This window comes from Clupea harengus, chromosome 3, assembly GCF_900700415.2.
Source record: "Clupea harengus chromosome 3, Ch_v2.0.2, whole genome shotgun sequence".
NCBI lineage: Eukaryota > Metazoa > Chordata > Actinopteri > Clupeiformes > Clupeidae > Clupea > Clupea harengus.
Genome location: NC_045154.1, coordinates 28,981,277 through 28,991,142, shown reverse-complemented (window position 1 = coordinate 28,991,142; position 9,866 = coordinate 28,981,277).

Below are 9,866 nucleotides of genomic sequence, written 5' to 3'. Positions count from 1 at the left end.
AGCCGGGACCCGAGCTTGACTTCATTAAAGTTCCTGGCTAAGCTCAGCAAGAAAACCTCCAGCCTCGGTGTCCAGTTTCACCCCACTTAGAGGAGCGCTGGACAGGGCAGGTTACTCCTCCTTGCCCCCCCCCCCCCCTCCCCTCCCCACTTGTGGTTCACCTCCAGATTGGGAACTCTGTGGATTTATCAGGACACATCATAAGCTGACACCAAGAGACGATGTGAGGGGGTGGTGACGGAGAGAGAGGAAACTCAATTATGCTTCATGTTTTGGGGCGTTTTATCAGATGTTGATAGGAGGTGAAACAAAGCTGTTTCAAATTTGGGGGCCAAACCTGATACTCCATCTTTGGTCTATGCGCCTATTTCCAAACTTTCTAAATGAAAACCACATTCGTTCCCAAGCAACAGACGCTTTCGGCTTCTCCCACATTCATTTGTTTCGCAATCAAGCCATTACTGTCTCTCTTGATATGATTAACCTGCCTTGACTACTGTCAGCATTATAAACTGGGCCACAAGCCTCCATGCATAATTCAAATGAGCGCAGTGAAGGATGCTTCCAAAGTCAGCAATCAGGAGAACAGAGGGTGAGCACTTTAAAGAATCCAGAAAACTCCATCAACACTTAAGAACCTTGATCCCCATGAGTTTCATGTTACCGCATCGAAGTTTCCTCTAAAGAACTTCCTTAAAGACGAACACACACATTCTCTCTCTTTCTCTCTCTCTCTCTCTCTGTCTCTCTCAATGAAATATGGGTCCTGTAGAGACTCATCACCTCCATGGAGCCATACTTGTCTTCAATGCAGTGTAGTCTACCTTGCGTTGGCAAAAGAAGGACAAACTGTCTCTATTGACCACAACCCTCTATGAAAAGCACTGCTCCTATGAATCCCTTTTCATTTTGATACTACTGAAACTGAGCAGTTGACATTGATTGCATTTATGTGTGTTTATACAGGATGTGCATTTTTATGAATCAGCTTTTTTTGTGTTACATTAACAAATGATGAACTTCAAGTGTGTTAGATCTGTAGCCTTTATTATTGTAACTAATTTGCTTTTAAGTATTATTCCACATTTGTTTCTGTTTGACTGGACATTAGCCAGATTTTGTGGATTTTAAATACTCTTTTTGCTTTATGGCTTTTGGATTTTTTTGCTACCAAATAATATTCTGATATTTCTAATCTTATTTGTGACTTTAAATAATTCTGTAAGTCCTTGTAATAAGTTATTGCACTTATACATTTGAAACGGTCATTTTACTTTTCAGTGGATGGAGAAAAAAAAAACATTTTATTTTCTTGAAATTGAAAAATAAAACAAATTTAACTTGAACATACTGTGGTTGTGATGAAGAGAGGATTGTTTTTAAAGGGCTTAACATTCTGGGGGTTGAATGCCAATAAGCAAACTAAATAAAACACACTATTCGTTATCTGTCCTAGAGAACTATGCATACTGCCAGAAAAGTAAACACTGACAAAATAATTTTGAATTTCTAAACGTCTAGCCGTGTTAAATCTTATTTGGAGATGTTGTCATTGTTTCTTTGACTGCTTTTTCTTGCGTATGAAAAAGGCCAGAGGTATTCTTTAGAGAGGTGGGGAAATTAAGTCTATATAAAGTGATCTCAGTGAATTGTTCCCAGTGATGGGTGTGACAGTAACGTTTTCCCAGACATTTCCCACTGACTCCATATGGGATGCTATTTTTAAGACAGGCTCTGATTGGCGAAATGGCTTCCAACATGATCAGACGTCAAACTCAGTGGTCATCAGTGCCTTGCTGAGAGGATCAAATGTTGCTCCCTCATGAGGGGGCATCGTGTGAGTGTACTGTCAGCAGGAGTTCATGGTTCTTGGAACTTGTACTTGTACTTGGTGAGCTCAGGCACAAAGGCGTAAAATAATGTCAACTGAAATAGAACTTAGCTGATCGGTTGTAATACTTATCTAAAAACCGTATTGAATTCAGAGTCAGATGTTACTAAATTGCAGCAAATACACATACTTGCCCCTTCATTAAAACAGTCATTGAAAGAAATACATATAGGACAAAGCAATTGGAGACAGGAGTACAGATGACATTTTGAACCTTCTGGTCTACTTCCGAAGCCAACAGAGAGTACAACCATGTGGCCTTCAGATAAGTGCACACTTATCATGGCCGTGCCATGCCCGCACAAGCATGGCACAAACTTTTAACCAGCTGCATTTCTTGGTAAAGTTACAAAAAGAAATAGAAAAGTTATGTACCTCAGCATTGACAAATATCAATGAACTATTGCTTATTGATATGACCTTAGAAAACGAACAAAAATCAGTGAAAATGTCTCTTTTATTTTTCTGCACAGTGGCTGATGAAACCCATCTGATCTACACGGTGTGGCAATATTGCAACATTGTGTCTAAAGACACCTGGCATATTACAAGTCATTGTGAAATTTGTTGAGGCGATGTAAGGTAAAACGTAAAACAGCTTACTAATTAGGTCATTAAAGATAGTGGGCTAGTCAGTCCTCCCACCAAACTAGGACATGGTTGAAGTTCTGTTTCCGTTGAATAAAACCCAAAATGGACCACTCATCCAGAGAAAAGCCGGTTCTTTCCACCAGTCTCAAGGACACACTTAAGAGGCATTAATAGCATGAAATCAGAGATCCAGTGGAACCTGGTCTCCCCAACTACACTTTCCATGTCTGAACTGGGTGGAAGTGTCTCCATGTGGTGTGTGGAAGAAGAAGAAAGGAGGGACTTTAATGTGGGTTTTTCACAGTGAGATAAAGATAGAGGCAGAGATCGTCGCCATTGCTGTTTGGCTGCCGTTCCAACAGGCTCTCCAAGCCTGTGGTCCAAATACACTCAAGCCCCCCCTAATCTGAGCAGCCCACTCGCCTGCGCTGCCTCTTATTTCATATCATTATCCACAATTTCTTCGATGGGCCCTAAATGCCTCCATGTGATCGATATCCCAAAACTGCAGCCATGGACAATGTCAGGAGAGGCTGTCAGTGGCTTTGCAACCCTGACTTCAAAAGTAAACAAATTAAAGTACTGCCCTTTGAATGCAAGTAACAAGACAATGATCTTCTCCTGTTTTGTCTGGGGACATGACTAGGAAGGAGGAAGATAAAGAATGTGATAAAGGAAATAGGAAAAAGAATGAGTGGATCAGGCAGTTTTTCATGTTAATATTAGTAAGTCATTTCACTGCATTCTTACAAATGAAAGAGGAGATTAGAAAGTTGGAGTCAAGAAAACAAACCAAGCTAATTCATGTCCTAAAACTGACAGAGCATGAAGGAATGGAAGTATTGCGATCCAACATTCTTCACTGGCTACAGAAACAATCGCCCTGTTCTTCGCTGTTGTAATTTTGGGAGCCATTCCATACTGCGCAGCAGACAGCCTGCACAGAGCTTGTCACCCAATAAAGCCGCCACCAGGACTTGACAGCTTTCCGAATGGGACTGGAAAATTTCCAAATAAGTCCGTCAGGGAAAAAATGGCCTGGCAAGTGTGCTTTATGTTGCTTAGCTGGCAACTCAGTCTCCTCAAGCACTTTTGTAGGTTTTTGGCTTTGCCGTGGTCCCTCAGGTTTGCCTCTCATCCCAGTATGACAACCTAAATACCGAGATGAGAATGTCAATTTCTCTGAGGGGGCTTTTTTTTTTTTTTTTTTTTACATACGGGGAATGAAAGTCTGAGAAATGAAATACAGAGCCGGAGCGGTACTGATACGATCCAACGCAAGGCCAGGTCCACTTCCATTGGAAGCGCATTTTGGGATAAATAAACAGAGTGTTTGGGGAGTAAGTGGAGCTTGGTGTTTGGAGCACTTAGCGAGCTGACCGAAGACCAGTGCCAATTAAACCTAATGGGTCACGCTGCTCCAGCCAGGCTCCAATGGCACTTTTCATAAAAAGACCCATGGTTGAGGGACCATGAAGACCATTAGGGCACTTCAAAGTTCACCCTATTGCTGTCTGCCCTGGCCAAGGTTCTGCATAAAAGGATATAATATCCAGTTACTGTGTCAGTATTTCTTTCCATACTTGTTAAGAGGTATCGTTAGGAGCACAGTGGTGCTAAATCACCATAGCCATTGATGCTGTGAGACAGATCTCAAAAAGGTCATATTTTAGACCTGACAGTTAAGGGAGTTCCTCTGTTAACTGGACTGATGTTAAAACAGAAGATAAGGGCCAGAGAAATTGTAAATTGTAAATTGTAAATCTAAAGAAGCTGGGTCCCCTTACCATCCGAGGTGGAAGATTCCAGGTGATTGAAATTGGTGGAAACGTGTGTGTGGAGACTTGTAAAGAAAAGTAAAGACTTCTACAAAGGCATTCCTTAATTGGATCACCTCTCCCAGGAGTTACACTGGTGTATTGGTGATTAAATGTGAAATATTAATGACACATTGAATACTACAGGGAAATATATGATTATTATTATTGTTATTATAATATATCATGTACATATAATATATATATCTCCCTAATATGTTCAAAACAAATGTTTTAATGTTTAATACTGAATTATGCAAATGATGTGCATTTGATTTCCAAATGTGTAATAAAAACACTTAGTTTCATTAGTTTGAACACTTTCCAATCAAACAAGAATAACCTATGCAATTACTAAGTACTAAATGTTCTACTGATTCAGTTAATGAGTCCAGAGCACAGTGTTGGAAAAAAAACTTGATTGGTATCCATAAAAAAATGTTGAATGAAAATGAATTTTATGGACGGTGCAGTTGAAAAGATCAAAGGTTTACGTTGTGGATGTAAAAACCTCGGAAGTTAATGAACGGGACAGAATAGGGATGCTTCCTCACATATGCAGCAAAACTGCAGACAGTGATTGACTGTGTGTCATTAAGTGTTATTGCTGAACGCACCTCTCTGCACGACAACACGGAGCAAGACAACGGCAGAACACACACCGGGAGAGAGAGAAGGAGAGTAGGAGGCACTTATTCATAAGGAGCAGAACACACACCGGGAGAGAGAGAAGGAGAGTAGTAGGCATTTATTCAAAAGGAATAAAGGGAGTGTTGACAGAGGACAGTTATGACACGTCATTCAGAATAGAGTTAATATATGTGCATCAGAGTACTAGATGCAAATAGAATGCTTAGAAGGTAAAGAGTGAAACTACAGTATAGATTATAGAGTATATATATATATATACTATATATACATATATATATAGTAGTATATATACTACTGTATATATATATATGTATATATATACAGTATAGATTATAGAGAGTATACGTATATGTAACTTTGGAACCAACTGTACTCAGATGATAGTGGGTTACATTAATTGTCGAAACTTTTACAACCAAAAGCAGCACTGTCTGTCTGTTTCATGCTACAGCGAAGTTGGGAAAATGCTGGAATTTCACTCGGAGCAACAGCAGAGGCAGAGGGATCCATGCAGATATGAAATCCCTTTCCATAGACCCTAATGTTGACCCCCTGCAGAGCGGACCGGCACTCTTTCAGCTCTTTCTAATAGGGTGTCTGGCTCGGCTCCAGAGCTCATATCCTTTCCAAATATGGACTTCATATCAGATTGTCCCCTGTGCTCATCAAATGCTTGTACAAGGAGCTCTTCCATCTTACACACAGACACAAACACGCAGGCACAGTTGTGACTGCTCAAATACATTCATTTGCAGGAAACATTTTCACAAATGATCTGAAGTATACGGTCATGAAAGCTGCCTGATAGTGAACATAACATGGCCAAAACAACTCCGCTGTACTGTAGGGGTGGGCGATGATGGTTAAGACTGAACGCCTCATGAATGACAGAACTACTAATCACCCTCTCCCTCAGTCATAATGACATAGTAGAGCCACTTTAAATGACCTAAATGAAATATTCTCATGCCTGGCCATGATGTCATTTGTGTCCATTTCCTCTCTGTGTACCTTGGAAAGCGGGGGGGGGGGGGGGGGGGGGGGGGGGCAGGGAGGATACGTGATGCACTTAGCTGTGGCTCCAAGCCTTAGAAGCAGTTACATGGCCAACAGCAATCAGGGTTGATATTTACCAAAGAGACTGTTTGTTTATACACGGACAAAACCAGGAAGTCAATGCTGTGAAAGTTTGACACTGTTTTACGTAAGGCATGATTAGAAATGAAAGCACATAAACAGCAGAGACTTGGTCAACACCAGTGCACTTTTGAGAGATAATTCTTGCGTAAGCCTGCGAGAACTCCCCGGATGTTGACTCACTCGACTTACGAGAATTTTTGGGGTTGTCTCATCGTCCAGGACAGTCATTCTTCATTGTCTGTCAAACAACACCAGCCAGAGTAGTTTGGAAAAGCCATAAAAAAAAGGAAAAGTCAGAAACCATAAACAAAACTCACACCTCCATGTGTTCTCATGGATAAAAATAGCTTAACACTCCCAACACCCCCCCCACACACACACGCGTGCGCACACACACACATGCATGCACGCATACGGACATGCATACACGCATGCATACACACACACACACACACACATACGCACAACATGTGTGGTGTTGACATGGCTACAAAAGAGGAAAAGAAAGGATGGAGACTCTGAAATGACCACTGACTAAAGTTGTGTGAGATGAGATGTTCAAAGCATTTCAGCTGTCCTTCTCCCACAACTGGCAATGAAGTGAAGTGAAGGGTCAGTGTAATATGGTATGGCTCACCAGTGTCAACTGTAATGCTATCTTCCCAGTATGAGGGGGGGGGGAGAATACCAACCGCACGTACCCTTAACTTAAAAGTCAAAGTAGCCTGAAGTTCATGGGGTCATGCCTGTCTTTCTGAAATATGTTGAAATATGCCCAATTTGATATAATAATTTGATTGTCTCTTATAATTATATATACTGTATATTTACTTATATTTAAATATTTATTTGTTTCTCTTCACGGATTCCATCTATAACAAACTTCTAAAACCCTGGCACTGATAACTGTTGAACATAAACAATTTATTCCAAATCGATTGTAGATCTTGAGATTGCATGTCTTGACTGTTAACATTTCAGAGACAATTAGTGTCCTCTGGAAAGTACCTAACAGGACATCACTTCTCCCTGAGCGCAGTCAAATTATACATCTAAAGTAAAAGATGTACTGGTTTGCAGATGCCCAACTGAGCATGTGGAGCTTAGCTTTAAAAGCTAAGGCGCGGTAAGGGATGAACACCTCTTCAGATATGCAGGCATAGATCCTCGTTCCCTTCTGCCGTCTCCTTTCTCCTCACCCATAAGAGCATATGGTCCGGAGGGGCCCACGGGAAGCCCCCTTTCTGCTGCCTCCTCTTGACACATCTTCGGCTTCTCAAATGTGGCTTCAATTATGACCCACATGGGCCAGCGCTATGCAGAGAGGGTCTGATTTATGGAAGGAACCTCGGTGCAGGCCCACTCAGCATGGTCCTACAACATACCCAACTCCCCTGCAGGAGGGGCAAAGGTCAAAAACACAGCGCTGTTAACCTTTTGGCAAGTCGTGTGCGCAATCTCTCTCTTTCTCCTCTGAAGCCAATAGACTGGGTGGTACCCGAGAGAGGAAATGAACACTGGAGGAGATGATGACACCATGACGTGGCAACAGACAATTTAGGAGGTTTAAAATAAAATGGCTTGCTTACAGGGTTTCCAAAGGACAGGGAGTGTGACTAGAAATGGTGGCCATTGAGGAATTACAACAGTCTCTTTACTAGTTTCTACTGGTGGAGATGAGTGAAACAGAAAACATGTCAAAAGAAGCGAAGACAGAGCGATCCCTAGGGGAGGCACAGCCACATTCCTCCCACAGAGCTATGACTCAGCATCCAGTAACCAGAGCGTTTTGCCAGCCAAACCCACTTCAGCAGACAGGGTATCTGCAGACCATCCATCATTTGTCTCATAAAACTCTGATTCTAAAGGCTATATGGTATGGGCTTACATTATTTATTACGTTAGTAAGTGATTCACAGAAAGCTCAAGACTGGTTGCAAAGGTTCCTCTGCTATGGAAATGACAAAAGTGAAATTATGAGTCTTCGCTCAAGGTTTTTGAATATTCAGCCTTTTGTTAATGTAAAGTGGAATTTTAGCTCATACCGATATTGTACCTGATGTGTTTTGGAGGGTACACAAAAGATAAATAATTCATTAGAATGGGCCTCTGCCGATGGCTACATATACATTTGTGCTACATCAGCGTATGTCATCATATGGGGCTGTTTAGTTTCAAAAGAAATTACAAGTCAACTAATGTGACACTATCTGACTAATGTCCTTTCCCATTCTATGCACATCCTGGAAGTCTTAACTCAGTTCTGGTGACAGTTAGAAAGCCACACCACCATGTGTCACTATGTTAGGGCAACATTGCTAGTGCTTTGGGGCAGTCTGTCACCTAGACAACAGAGCTGTCATCATCATTTCCAGCTTCTACAGTTTCAAACATTCAACCTCAAAAGTCAGTGTCATTCCATGTCAACAAATCCGAGGCCGAGGGGAACCTTAAATAAGTTCACTGAAATGGAGTTAAACCACAAAAGAATGGGGTGGTGAGCAAAACTATAAGGTGTGTAACCGTGTCTTCCAAAGACATGTGTTCTGTTGAATGCTCTTCCTGTGACTCAAGTTGGGTTCCATGTAAACTCCTCATCGCTACACCACACCGGCCTCTCCTCTGGCACAGCCCTACTCTTCCTCCTTGTGATGATGGTGAGCTGATCTGTTTATTCACCACAGGCTATGTTTGTATTTTGGAACTTCAATGTTTTTTTTTTGTAACCATGAATTACTAGTCAACATTTGCAATGTCATATTAGTTATCATTTGTTCAAATGTCTACGTTGCCAGGTTTTTTACCCTGACATCCAGTGGGAACCACAACGTGCTTAATAGAGGAGGAGAAGTTAGGCTTTTTAACGTTTTACTTTGAATTATGAATAATGAAACTGAAGGTTTATAATAATCTGTTGAGTATGCCTAGATACTGTAACTTTTGAAAACAGCGGGACAAAGGACACTTCCAGAGAGCATTTTGCTGCTGAATATTAAGAGCAGGGAGGAGAGGGGGTTTAGTTTCCACATGCAAGCTGTGATGAAGCTAATCTAGTCTTTACACAATAGCAATCACAAAAAATTCTCTCGGACTCACCTGGGCCCTGTAACCCCCCCCCCCCCCCCCCCCCCCAAAGAGACAGGCATCCCTGTGTACCAGTTCTTCTGCGAGCTCACAACAATATTAGGCGAACTTCCAAGGTGGCCAACAAGTCTTAAAAAAATGCTTACGTTCTTTACAGGAGGTTTATAAGGTGTCTTCATGTAACTATTTCCTAGATATTAACAGATATGCACCATCATCTCCTATGGGTTTTAGCTGGAGGTTTATGGCTACAACACCCCACTGTAATGGAAGGCATCCTAGACTGTAACCATTCTGTTCACTGGGTTTAATTTCAGGTTGATTGAAGGGCATAGACCCCTGTGTTAACGAACAGCGTGTGTGATCTGACCCAAACAATGCTCAGGGGATTCCTCCTCAGCTTACATGCTAAAAACTGGCTTTAGGAGACTAAGCTGACCACTAACATTTAGCAGCTGTTCAACACTCAGCAAGCTTATGACCTGAATCAACTGAGACACTTCACATATAAAGGGATCCTCAATGAGACAAGGTGGCTACTGGTGTTACTTTCAGTTCAAAAGGTCTCATGAAAAATTGGTCTGAGCGCAACGGGCCACATTGTTTCAATTTGGATGAGTTGGACGACTGGTCAAGTGTCCTGAACCTGTAAACATCTGTACTCAGAATGGCAATCCGATGAAGTTGTGTTG